The 14,396-nt window shown below is 40.9% G+C and overlaps 1 protein-coding gene across 2 annotated transcripts in view; it reads left to right on the plus strand.

The window, feature by feature from the left end:
• RPS6KA2 (ribosomal protein S6 kinase A2) overlaps positions 1–14,396 on the plus strand; it is a 298,921-nt gene that overhangs the window by 13,107 nt on the left and 271,418 nt on the right. The gene's annotated exons all lie outside the window — the stretch shown is intronic.

Consider the following 14,396-nt stretch of genomic DNA (forward strand, 5'->3'; position numbering starts at 1 on the left):
GAGCCAAGGGCGAAACTTGACTATAAAACTGGCTACTGCTTTTACACACTTTACAGGTGTCAGTAAAAGGTACTTCTGCTGGTCTGAGTAGAGTAAACAAAGGGTGCTTGAAAGATGGTTAGAAATTTCTTTATTTCAAAAAGTGAAGGAGACTGAAAATCTCTCCAGGGTTGAAGGGAGATTACAAATACATTTCCCTGAATTGCCACTTCTGAAAACACTAAGCTTCTGTTTCCTATCTTCCAGCAATCTTATCTTACTGCTTGGAATTTCACATTTTACCTTTGTGATGTTTGGGTTTTGGTAGAGGATAAGTTATTTTTGCTTTCTGCTATGCTAAGGGAAAAGTTTCAACCTGATTATGTTAGAAACTGGAATAAAGTCTCAGTTTTGAGCTCTGTGAAATAGATATAACTTCAAAGTGTAAATTTCTCCACTTTTTCCATTTTAAAAAGGACATTATTTTCAAAAAGCTTGGGGCTGAAACTAAGTGCAGGTAAGTGGCCTCATCCATCACATTATCTTTTTGGAATATTGCTGAGGATTAAAATTCTGGGTAGTGGGCTCTTGGGTTTTAGGAGGATTAGTTTTGCTTCATTTCCAAATGAATTTAAACCTAGTTAATTTTCATTAGGGATGCATCTTATGATTCTTAAGTTTTAACTTTGGTAGGAAAAAAAGTGCATAATGATTACTTAGAAGAACACAGGACTGAGGTTTCATTTTTTTTTTTAATGTGCTTACTGCTCGAAGTACTACAATTTGCTATTCGGTATCTGTAATTGTGTTTAGCTCTTGTATGTCTGCTCCCACTTCAGCAGTCGCTTGGTCTGTATTTCAGATGGGAGTGAGGTACTTATGCCTGACTGAAAAACCTGCTGTAATGACGCATTGGAAAACATGCACATGGTGACTACTAACAAATCCTTGGCAGTGAAATATGACTGAAATGTAGAATTGCCCTCGCTATTCACTGAACTTCACTCAGTGTGGTTTTGTTATATGGTTCTACAGAAAATATAATAAGGAACTGTTGTTTTTGTTTTCTTCTGCCCTTCCTCTGCTGCTGTCATGTTAGACAGCAGCAGTGTCACTTTGTGTCTGTGTCAGTGTCAGACTTTGGCTTAGTCTGTAACTGTTTTATTTCTATGAAGCTTGCATCTTACTGTAGTGCTCTTGAAGAGCACTGGCTGCAGCTGAGGTGACTCTTACTGATATCCTGACTGTGCCCAATCTCAAAGAGTTTTTCCGTAAAACATTGAAGTATGACTTAAGGGGTGAATTGAAATCATGTAATGCAATGGGTGACATTTGCTCAAAGGATGTTTGTCATGAGCTTGCTTTAGGCTATGTAAGCTTCTTACTGTTTCTCTTACCAAGTGTATGGTACAGACAGATGAGATGGTGGCAAATGAATTACAGAAAGAGCACTTCATATTCTTCTGAGGGCTGATCTTGCTGTTGGAGAAGTTCTTTAAGTGTCTTGGAGGGCACAGCTGATTAATGGGATTTTTGGAAACAAGTGTTTGAGGCACATCTCATTTCCAGAGCAGCATGTGACAGGGCTGCTCTAGAGTTGTGTATCTGGGCTACTTAGGGTTGATCTCATCAAGGTGTTTCCCTAGTAGGCCCTCCTAAAACCATGAACTGCTTGTCCTGTCACAAAGGCAAGCAAGTTGACTGGGGATTTCCTTGAGAAGGAATCTTTAACTTGTGGAGCAGTCTTTGTTTAGATTTGTGGGATCCAGCTTTTCCATAAAGTGATTCTTTGTGACAAACTGGTCAAAGAGAAATATTTATATATATAATAAGCTTGACCACATATTAGAGGCACAAATGCGTACTTAAAGGCACTGTGCTTTGTGGTCTGGTCTAGGTCCAAGTTAGGCATTTATATTCTATCTAAATTCTTTCCTGAAGTTGCAGTTGGCAGCAATGTTCTTTGTCACATCCTTCTAAGACAGTGAGCATATGTGCAAGATAGCTCATAGCACTCTGAATTTGCTGCATTTGAAGCTAGCATTCCTTTGCTTCAACTTGTTTGACCCTTCCAAAGGGGTTTGCATGCTCTAGCTGAAGGCTTGTAGGGGAGTTTCAGGAAAGTAGAGGGGAGATGCAGGAGAAGTACTGATGGCCAACCAGAAACAGAACTGTGTAAAACCCCTAGATTTTGCCCTATGAAATCTGTAGGGCAAAACTGAAAATGTCAGGACCTGGATTTACTGTCATCTCCTGGGCTGAATTTCCAAAAACACACAACTTTCTGCTGACACTGTATACTGTCATGCAAGTGTGAACAATAAAATCGGAGCAAAGATGGGTGTCTAGTGCTGTCTCATGGAGAACATGCAGTGCAAGGCTCTCTGCTCCTGACCACAGGGGAGATGAATTTATTAAATCTTAATGAAGGACCAAACTCTAATGACACTGAAGTTTTTTTTAAGTTACACATAGAAGTGATGGCAGTATTTCTTAGCTGAAGAAACACGTGTTGTGATCATACTGAGGAAAGCATAAACCTCCCCATAGCAGTGAAAACTTGATGTTCATTGTTCTAGTGCTACTACCATGATGATGATGTCCATAGTGAAACAGCTGTGTGAAACAACCCCAGTTTTCTCAGTCCCCCCATTTTGTCAGATGCTCTCATTTCTCACCACTTTTGTGGTGGTCCGCCTTGGGCTTGCTCTAGTATCTCATGGACTGGAGAGCCCAGAAGTGGATAGAGCTCTGAAGATGTCTCACTAGCCCTGAGTAGAAGAGAAGGATCATCCCCCATGACCTGCTGGTAATGTTTTTTATCCAGTGCAGTCCTGGTCTCCTGTTGACTTATGTTGCAAAAAAGGCTGCATTTATGGCTTATTTTCAACTTGTTCACCAGGACTGCTAGTCAGTGAATGACTTTAACTGTGAGTCCAGATTTTATGCTGCATGCTGATCTGAAACAGAGATCCGTACAAGCCTTTCAGGGATCATGTGATTCTTTATCTAAATGTAGATACTGAGTGAGCTTAAATGCAGGTCCTCATCTGATTACTGAGAAAAGATGACCTTGCATACATCGTTACAAAATTACACTCGTGACATATTAAAGAGAGGCAACTTACGGGCACTGTTCTCCTTCTCATCTTTGTTTCCTTAAGAATATACTATGAAGGCAATGTAAGTTGTTGAATTCTTGTGTTGAAGGGGTTTTTGGATCTCCATGACTTACATATGAAATTCATAAAAATGTAATAACTTTGATCTTAAATCACTTTTTTCTTTGATATTTTGGGGGATTCATCTGCAGTGTCTGTTTTTTTAAAGCTAAACTGCAACTTGTTCTGGGATGAATATTGAACTCAGTTTATGCTCCATTTTGTATGGAGTTATGTAAAAAAAATCTTTGTGGAGGTGAAGGGTTATTCTACTATTGACTTTGTACTTTCTGCAGCTATTGTGAAGATGCTGACGACCTACAGTGAGTGACAACCTGTGTTAAAACACCTAGAGAATTCTTGATGGCTGAAGGCTGACACATCCTGTTTCTCAAAAACCTTAGTCTCAGAGAACCAAAAATGAATTCAGGGTCAATATCCATTGAGATGCTAATGAGGAAGTGTGATGGGTTCCTAGCTATGAAACAATGTAGCTGGTAATTACACAATGTTAGCTGGTAATTAAAATTGGTGTCAGAACTTTCCTTGCCTTAGATTGAGCACCAGCTCTAATCCTGCTGAAGTGTGACACATGTGTGTGCTGGCCACGGTCATCTCAAGTGTTTAATGAATCAGCACTTTGTTGTGGGAGTGATCTCACCTCTCTTCTTGATGATACAAAAAGTGCTGCTGTAGTGGGATGGTGCAACTCATATAGTTCAGGGAAATTTTGTGTGTGAGGTCCTCCCCCACATTTTTTTACTCCAAAGTGGACACCAAAACAATCTCAACTCTGATTCAAATAATTAGGTAGGCACTCAGTATGTAGCAATATTTGTATTCTAAAGATTTTAAAATTATTTTTGCAGACTGGACCATAGTAGTAGTCGTCAATGAGCGAATGTCATGCTGAATGGGGAAAAGAAATCCTAAAACTGTATGCAAGTTGTAAAAACACTTGAGTTAGGATGCTTGATTTTGAACAAGGGTTATTAGCTTAAAAAAAAAAAATCTGTGGGAAAACTATTCCCTCATGAAAATGAACCTGTTCCATAATGGCAGCTACCTGCCCAAGTGTGTGTGTTAGCTGTGAGCAACTTGTGTCATCAGGAAAGATGAGTCACCTGGCAGTCCCTGGAGTCAAGGATAAGCTTTCTGTGATGAGTATGGTACCTCCTAGAGAGCTGCGGTGCTTTCTTTGTTTCCACTTTAAAAAAAAAAAAAAAAAAACTACAATTTTACACATAGATAGCTGTAGGGTGAAGAAGTCCATTATTCTTCATTAGAGTGAACTGAAAAAGTAAATTTTTTCTTTTCCTCTAATGTTCTTGCTGACTACTGCTTGCTCTCATTAAAAACATGTTGAAATACCATTTCTTCCCCTGAATACTCTTCTTTACCTCCACTCCTAACCTGTATATTCTTTTAGCTATTTCCAAGGTTTGTGAATAATTTTCCCCAAAGAAAAAGTGATATGGCAAAGAATGAATGAAGCAAGACAAACACTGCTGATCTGGAAGAAAAAGTTGTCCTCTAACTACTTTATTTCAGAGATGCGATGAGGAAAGTCAGAAGGTAGCTCCACCAACTCTGACTAAAATATATTCTCAAAGGGATGTGTTAGACACAGAATTATCCTGTTGTCATTGTAGGTGTAAAAAAATAAGCTGCTGTTTCTAAGTACTTACATGGTTTAGGGTACAGTTTATTTGAGGACATGCCTAGTTTTCCCTCTTGACTGGAAGGGGAGCCATGGGTAATTAACTTGTCTGGCTGCATTTGATGAAATGATTCAAACCCAGAACTTGTGCAAGTTTAAAGGGCTTGTAGTCAGTACTTGCATGTGTATGTTACTCTTGGAATTTCACAAGAGTTATATCATGTTGGACGTTAGCGGCAAGTGAAATCTGTACTGTGTAGTTGCTCTGAACATGCTTTGGAAATTAAGGGAAAAAGGTGTTCTTTGAGCACCTGGATACTTAAAACAAGTAGATGTTTTATATCATTTGGCCAGTTATTTGTAACAGGTGTCAGGAAATTCATGTTGTATAAACACCTCTATGGAGGATGGAGGGTTATATCCACCCCAGAGAAGTGTGGAGCTGGAATATAAAGATTTGACATCTAGGGTTGCAGGTGGGTGTTCTTACAGCATTGCCTGTGTGAAGTTAACTGCAAATTCTGAGGTATTCAAAACAAATTCAGTATCTGTACACAGTTTTTCATATCTAAGTTGCTTAAAGTAGGTAAAATGATCAAATGACCTCTTAGTAGTTACATGAAGTTAAAATCTGAAGTTTTATAAGTACTTCTATTCTGGATGTGTGGAAGGAGCTTAGTGAATTGCAGATTCTAACCCTGTTCAGATCTGTGTCATTTGGAGTGGGCTTGGATTTCCTGATGGTTATTTCACTATTATTGTTTCTGTTTTGTAGCTGCTTTCTTCCCTTTTTAATTGCTGTTTGTGTGAAGTCAGTAATTAGCAGACTGATTGCTGGGTTCTTTGAGTCTGGTGTAGGATTCTTTTTGTCACCAATCTGAAAAGAAAGAAAGGTGGGGGGTGGAAGCAGAGCATTCTGTGTGCTAATGAGCAGTTGCATGTTTGATGGATGATTAAAATACTCTACCTTTTTTATTGATGTCTTTTGTCATTTGTGGTGCCTTGAGGTTTAAACATGGCATTAAAGTATGCTTATTCATGTTTAAAAACCTGAATAGATAGCCTGGTCCTTTCGTATGCTGCAGCAATCATGGCTCTCACTTCTAGTGATCTGGAAGCGGGGGGAATCCTCAACATTTACCAAGCTAAAACTTTCTTCTTTTTATTCTTTTTAGTCTGTTTCTCAGTTCTCATCTGCAGTGAGGAGATAAACCTGAAATACTTAATAGTACCTTTTACACAAGAAAATAAAAATAACAATGAGTAATACATTGTCTTTTTAAAAAAAAACAGTAATCTCATTTCCAGGAATGTGCCTTATTTAATGTGACTGGATTGCTTCCTGTTAAGCACTAATATGCTTTTTTAATGTATGTTGTCTCACATATTTCTTCTACAAAAAAAAAAATCAAATTTTGAAAACAATCTATTACAGCAGCTTTTTAATATGAATTTCTTTTAAAGGAGACTGAAGGTTGTGAATCATCTTTCCTACAACTGCTGATGTAGCAAAAGTAGGTATCAGTAGCCCTCTCTGGCGGTACAGTGTTTCTGCTTATATTGGAAGAGTGTACCTGTAATTTCCCCATCCTGCAGGGTGTCTGAGGGCTGTGTTACAGCACAGGTAGTTAAAGGTGCAGAGTGCCCTGCTTGATGTACTTCAGTTGTGGTCTTGAAATCTACCTTGAGCACCATGTCTAGCTGAATAGAGAGGTAATGCTAAGAGTGGTTTTATATCCTTTTAACTAAAAAGAATGTATTTGAAATGTCTGGTCTCCTCACCTCCTTTCAAATAATGCTGGAAAGCTCCTTAGAAGGAGAGCAATGGGAGAAGGAAGGCTACTTTCTGTTCCTAAAAACAAAGCTTAGCGCTTAGCACTCCTCATCCTCCCAGTGGCAGCATTGCTGGCTGCACTGGACACAGCAGGCCTCCGCGGCCTGGATTTTGTTCAGAGCCTGTCCTGCCACAGCCCTGCAGAGGAGTTGGTGGCAGAGGTAGGCTGAAGGAGTTTGAAGAGAAGCTTCCCTGGGGCATCTTCCTTGGTCTGGCCTGCTTGTCAATGTGCAGCTTGGTCTAAAAGTGGCCAGTGTTCCTTGGCCCTGGGGGTGCCACCCCAGCAGGGCTAGGTGCCAGGTAAGCTGAGTTGCCCTGAGGTGGGTTTGGTGGTGCAAGAAGGAACTCTCCATCACAAATGACATTATTTTCTATGATTATTCTGTCCCTAACAATGGAAGATATCAAAGCTGAATACTTAAGCATGGTATGTGTAATGCTGTTAACTTCTAGGTGAAAGCTGAAAGAGTACCCATTTTCTTTAAATTTGGTAGGGTTGCTGCAGACTTGCGCTAGAGGCACAGAACACATCCTACATAGGGAATGGGGTATTTTGAGAGAGAGGAGGAGATAAGCCTTTGCTCTGGAGATCTTATCAAATAGATAAGAAATGTCTAGTCTCTGGAATAAACTAAACTCTTCTGAGTGGGCTGTGATGGTAGGGGAAGAGGGTTGTGATATCATCTTGAGGAAAGCTGTGTAATATGAAGCTTTGACCCCAGCTGAGTGGTGGAAACTGAAAAGATGCTAGAGCCATGGCTGGACAACATAAAAGCAGTGCAGAAGGTAGTGATATCAGTAGCAGGTCTTTTGAGCATGCTGAATTTTTGAGCTGTTGTTATGGAAGACCATGAAAGAAGACACTAGTCTCTTAAATTGGGTGGTTCTGGTCAGTGCTAGCAGCAATGCACACCATTGTTCCCTGGTGCGAGTAAAAGACCGTGACAGTTTTTGCTGATGTAAAACTTGTTTACTAGGGCAAAATATGTAGAGCTGCTTGCCTCTTTCCCAATCATCCTTTTTTTAATTTTTACACTGGGAGGAAGGACACGGCATTGCTGTAGCCTTCCTGTTGCTTCCATCACTTTGATATTTTGGGTAGCAGTCCTATTACCAGTGTCATGGAAAAGTAATGGGAACAATGCAACAAATGTTTAGTGCTGTCTTCTTTAGGACTAGCAAGGTGTTAATGCTGCCTTTGCTGTGCCACCCTCATAACTTGAGTGGGAGCAAGAAGCAAGAGGAGGTGTTTGTTTGCCTCTTTGACATTCAGTGGTGCCCTTGATCTTGTGGGCCCCATATTGACTGGGGAAACTGCTGTGCAGATCAGCACAGCAATGATAGAGAGGATACATAAGTAGTGCTAGTATTATAGGGTAACTTATTACTTCATTGCAATCTACTTATAAAATGGTGGAAGGGAGCAAAGGACAATGATTACACTTCCATTTCCCTGCAACAATCTGGTGGTCTGTCTTTTTAATTTGCTGTTGGTCTCAAATTTTATAGGTTGTTATCGTGGGAAGTGATTTATAGCTCTGTTATGGGTGTGTTGTGGATCGTTCTAAACTAGACACCTGTTGCACATTTTTATGTGGTCTTCTGGGTCTTCAGATATTAAAAGTCTCTTCTCAGTCATCTTATTTAGTTCAGTGAATTGTCACAAGTCTTGTGGATGGGTAACCTGTGAACAACAGGAAAATATATAGGTATCTGTATAACGTATTTTATTTTAGCACCGGGATTACATTGTATAAGCTTGATCTCTTCTGCTAGCAGCAGCAGATCTCCTCTTCAGATCAATATTGCATTTTAGGGCATATACTACTTAAGTCAAGAAGCTCAGGATACTGCAGTGTCTTACATTATTCAAAAGAGTGTCACATAATAAGCGTAACTATTGAGTAAAGTAAATGACATACACAACTATGAACAACTTCATGCTAATGTCATTACCACTGTCTCTTCCTATTAGTCTTTGGGCTAGGTGAGCCATCCATTCTTGGATGCAGTTTTTGTGGAAGACTAAAATGAGAGCAGAGGATGTGTGCTCCAGCTTCAGTTGATGACATGCTGAGGATTGTAAGAGGGCTTGATGTTAATGCCCATACTAGTATTGGTTGGTCAGCATCTGTGCTTAGTTATGTTTTTTCCCCCTTTCTTCCTATTCATAGTGTATTGCCTATGAAGCAGAATGTTTCCTCTTGGATTCATGCTGTAGTAATTATTCAGCTCCCGGAGTAAGCATTTAAGTTCATGTGTTGCTCTGAGCTGCTCCTGTGATCTAGCTTCCATGATTCATACTCATGCTTGCCAACTGGAGTTAGTGTAAGGCTTAATTAAATGTGTAAAACATTTTGAACTTACTGAGTCATTTTCCTGAAATATGGTTTGTCATGCTGTGTGTAAGCTGGCAGACTTGCACACCTCTTTGGTCCTCAGAGCCAGCTTTTGAATAAATAACTGGTGCTGGGAGGGTTGGTGTACATACTGTTTATGAATAGTCAACCTTGAAGTAACCGCACTAAAAAGAATATTTAATAACAAAAAATGCCCAAGACTAATGTGTATATACTCAGTTTGCAAGTGAAAAATGTGCTTTTTTTTTTGTTTCCTTCATACTCATCACAGAATTTGAAAACCCTGGAGGCTGCAATGTCTAGCTAAAGCTGACGTAATCCTGTTGATGAAGAAACTAGGCAGAATCTAGCTCCCCTTCCTGGAACTATGCAGTGTCTCTGTGTTTGAAGCAGAAATTTGAGAACTATCTGCCTTTTAGGCAGACAAGCAGGTGTCCTCATGGAGACCAGCTGGGAGTCACTCAAACACTGTGACTCCTGGACCCTCACTTTGACTTCCCTAATACTTCAGTTCTGCAGTAAACACTTCTGTAAATGTAGCATTTAAAACAAAATTGAATATTTTAAGCTGCAACTGTGGTGAGGAATAGAAAACTTGCTAGAATATCTGAATTGGAAAAGAAGAAATTTAAGTTCAGCTTCCATATAGTTTAACTGTTTAACTGGCTGACGATTCACTGTTGTGACTGCATGGAGCAGTAGGAAATTATTCTTGTTCCTGCATGCTTTTACCACGTTCTTCTATTCTTTCTTCTAATAGTTGTCTTTAAAGCACTATAATTTGTCATGTCAGCTTTGGGAGAAAACAAGACAATTTGACCAAGGCTCTTCAATAAACCTGACATTTGCATTCAATTCCAAATTTAGTGGGCTGGCAGTATACTTAGGGACCTGAGATTTTTAATCTTTAGATTTTCTGGTAGTTTAGTTATATTTAGTTATATCTGCCAGTTAAGTGTTTGTACACTGTGCTGTGGTTACAAGCACAGAATAGATAGGCATGGCATTTGCATTGCTTCTATTGCCTGTGGAATGTTTCATCTTTGCAGTATTCACTTTTGGGAAAACCTAGAGCCATGGGCAGTGCCTGCTATGTGTCTACAATGATTTGGATTTGACTTGGACTGTCTAAAATTGATTAGTTTGCCAGGTCTGATGTTGGGACTGTGGTGGATCTTGCATGGTAGTGTTAAGAGGGCAGCCACAGGATGTTTTCTTGGGAAATCCATCCCCTCTGGCTGGAGCTGAAGATCCTTCTGGCTATTGCAGAATGAGTTGAAGTAGGCTTAAACAGAAATGTTTTCTGTATTTATTCTGTACTCTTATTTGCTTGTAAAGGCCCATAGGTAGTATCTCTTCTCTAAATATTTCTACTTAATTTTTTTTGTTTGCCTTCAAGACATTACAACTGCATCATGGTATTTAGATTGGTATCTTCGTGGCCTTTAAAAGTGCATTGCAAGCATACTTCTGACAGCAAAAGGAAGACAAGAACGTTACTATTTGGTGACCTAAACAGCTGTAAATATCAGTGAACACTTCTGAGCCTCCTTTCTAATAGGCTTTTGCTTACGACACAGTTATGAATATGAAGTCAAGGTACTTCTGGAGTACCCAAGTCAATTTTTTTAGCTGTTGTTAAGGGAGAGAGCTTGTTCAGCTATGACAATCTACTGAACCTCCTTAAACATGATAATTTATTTCTGGCACAGTAATCCTCATTCTTGCTGAAGGTTTTAGCCCTCAGCTTTGCTGATATAAGTAAAGGCATAGCTGGCTTTCTAAATCAGACTGGCCAACAGGAAATATGCAGAGCAAATGTTTACAGGACACTTTGCAGGCTAACTTGAGCAGAACTTCTGATCCTTTTTGCTGAGCAGAGGCACAGTATCCCCGTGGTACAGCTGGAGCAAGATCAGTGCCTGGTTCTGTGGGAGGAATGGGCCATCAAAGTACTGCTTTCCCTTGCTTACCCCTCCTGCCCCTTTCATTCTCCTTTAACGTAGACATGGTTCACATGTGAACAGTTGGAGGAACTTCTCTGCAAGCAGTGCAGCAGTCGTGTGTGAGCTGACAGCTCAGGGAAACATTTAATGGCACCATAAACATTGCACAAGGCAGATGCCGGCTGCAGGAGCAGCAGTGTAGACTGTTTTCCCTAGCTGTCTGGGTATAATGGCTTGTGCCATTTTGAAGAGTAGATCTAACCCAGATTAGGGTGTTCCTTTGTATTAATTAAAGACTTTCTGGAGTATGGTGAGCACTTGCAAATCCTGTTCACTGTACTGCAGCAGAGAATATGGGTGCTGGATGCCTCCTGTGGAGGCATTTCACATTTCAGGGTGAATCTCCTTGCTTATAGTCTGTTTGGCAGGAGAGAGAAGGACAACAAAAACACTCCATCTTTTCAGTAGCTGGACAGGGGAGTTTCTCTGGGCCTGAATAGTTGACTTCCTTACAAAGCATGTGGCTGAACACTGTTCTGCAGCTTAAAGGGAGAGATACTGCTGTCCTCTGTCTGAAGACAACAGTCCTGCCTGAGAGCCTAGGGCTTTACAGGTAGATTTGAGGAAAAATCTTTCTTCCCATCAGATCAAAAATAATTGTCCTTATGAGGTTAGAAGAAATCAAGATTTGGGAGGAGTACTACAGAGTCAGGTAACTGATCTGGGCATCCAAGTCTCTCTGTGCATTGCATATGCAAAGTTATTGTCATAAACAGATCTTCAAGACTGAAACAACTTAATTGTTTCTTCTTGTTTCTGAGATATTTTGATCTCATACTGCAAAATAAATACTGGACTAAATTTGTTAAAGCGGAAGCAGGAGAGCTTCCTCTGTGACTTCTCTAATAGTCATTAAAAAAAAAAAGGGATGTAAGAAGTCAGGATCAGCTTTCTTCTCTGTATGAAGAAAGGGCATAACTCACTCCCCAGATGAGTGTATTTCAGGGGCTGAGTGCTCTCTGCTGCAAGAGACACTATGCTGTTCAGCCTGTTCAAATTAGTGTAAGTATTCAATGACTGAAAATGGTGCCAACTGCATACAATGGTATTAAAGCATCTGTTTTGGTTATTCTTTGTTCTTGTTTTCTGGCTAATTTGAAGAATAACTCTGAGGCAGCTTAAATGTGAAAGTAATCTGGGACTCAGAGGTTTCTGTGCTCATGGGAGATACTGGATTTAAAACCACTTTCATCATGTGTTGCTGTGATGTAACAATTTCACAGGGCTATGATTTCCTGTTATGATTGGTATATGGGACTTTTCCATAAAACAAAATAGATTTATTTTTTTTAATGTAAGGCTGATGAGACAGATTCAGACATGTTCTTAGTAAAACCAATGAGTATTTTAGCAAAACACAAAACCTGGAAGCATCCATAGGGGGAAAAAAGAAAAGGCCAGTTGAACCATTGAACCAATAAACCTGTTGGATACCTCCATCTGTGGTGTGGAAAGTGTTGCCTATTCAGTCCTGTGCCTGTATTATAAATATTTCAGGTGATTTTGCTGGAGTGTCAGGGACAGGATATGATCTATGCCCAGTATCTCTTAAAGTTGATTTAATATAGCACACTTTTGAACAATGAGTGCCAAAATAATTTCGGAGAACACAACGTGCCTCTCTTACCAGGTGCTGCTGTGTAGCTGGCTGTAGTGTCTCTGCATTTGTGGGATGGTAGGTTCAGTACCAGGAGGTTCAGTACCAGCTAGGGGACGGCAGCATGAGCTTTAGCTGCCAAGCACATAATGTCTGAAAAGCCTAACCCATACTGTTTTGGCTCCGTTGTTATATTGTGCTGGACTAGCTAGGCTGAAGCAAGCAAATAAATGGCAGACGCGTCTTCTGACTGCAGTGTGACCATATGTGGTCTGTTGCCATGGGGACAAAAATAATTCTCATTTACAGACTTGTACTGGAAGCTCCCGTACGCTGAGATGGCATGGCCTGTGAGCAAGCAATTATGCAGCAGTTCGTTGTTGAAGGATGCTGTAGTTGATAGATTCTGAATTTAATCTGTGTTAAACACTAAGTTTTCACTTCATAAGCCTTCAGCATGTTCCTAGGGAGACAACACAATGCTTAGGATTGCACTGATAATGCAGCCCCAACAGTAATTGGGGCCAGCTTCAGTCAGACCTGAAAAAGGGGGTCACACCTTGGATGGATCGGTGTTCTCAGAAGTTTTGGCTAAGTCGGCAGCTGAGTAGAGATGAGACTGAGAATGGCGCCCTTCCAAGGGAAGAAACAGCAGAAGGGCTATCTGAGTTAGCAGGCAGGCTTCCTGGCCTGCTTCTGTCCTTGCCCAAACAGGGGAAGGGGCAGACAGGAGTCTGAGGGACAGCAGCCATCAATCTGTGCAAAACCAGGCTTTGCCAGCTCTGCTTCTTGGTGAACATCTGATTTATTGTTCTTTCTGGGAATGTTGTTCCCCAAAAATAAGTATGTAAGTGTGCCAGCTTCATTTTCCTACAGAAACTGGACTGTGCTTTTTTGCAGCCACACACTGACTTGGGTTTAAGTCTTGCTTTCATCTAGTTATGAGACTAGATCGGGTCTCAGGGAGAATGCACTTTAAGGACAAAGCGTGCTATTCCTCAGCACGTGTCCGTGAGAGCAAAAAGCAGGTTTTATTTTTGTCAGTGCTGTGCAAACACACCATTTGTATGACAGGGAAACACTGTGCAGCACTTCCTAGATCCCCATCTTCAGCGTGTGCTTGGCTGGCTTCAGCCGTGCCATCCTGCAGGCAACACTGACATCTAGCGCGGCTCAACTCAAGCTGCACTGTAGCTGCACAGCCTCACCGTCGGCTTCTGAAGCTCCTCCTATCGAGTTCAGTAAAACTTCCTTTAATTTTAAGATGTCACAACGCCTTTGGTGCCTGAGAATTTATCAGTTCAGACATCAGGCAGCTCGCGTGTGCCTTCGCTCCTCTTTCTGGCCGCTGGCAGAAGTGCCGCTGTAGTGAGCGGTGCGTCCTCAGGAGCCTGATGTTTTGGGAAGCGTGGTGTCTTGCTGCTTGTGGTGACTTCCTTCTCTGGATGGTGGGGTTATGGTGATCAAAGACACGCTTCCACATCATACTAGACAGGCAGCCATCCCCCTAGTGTCTTCTAGTGATGGCAGTGCCTCAGTCATGTTATTGTCGCCCTTTGGGTATTGATACGATGCTTGTGCTACTGAGAGTAATGTGGCTCTGTGCCTTTTGGTTAGTGCTTGCTGGGATGTCCTATGTCCTCGACATAGGAGAGCAGGTCCTGGGGAGCTGAAACAAACCACTAAAGCAGGGTGAAACTTCTGTATGGCAACTAAGTTATTTCTGACCTTGAAGTTAAGCTATAGCATGGATTGTAGCAGAGTTCCCAAGTAGGTTTTGTATGTACATGTTTTAAACT

This window comes from Anser cygnoides, chromosome 3 (genome assembly GCF_040182565.1).
Source record: "Anser cygnoides isolate HZ-2024a breed goose chromosome 3, Taihu_goose_T2T_genome, whole genome shotgun sequence".
In the NCBI taxonomy this organism is placed as follows: domain Eukaryota; kingdom Metazoa; phylum Chordata; class Aves; order Anseriformes; family Anatidae; genus Anser; species Anser cygnoides.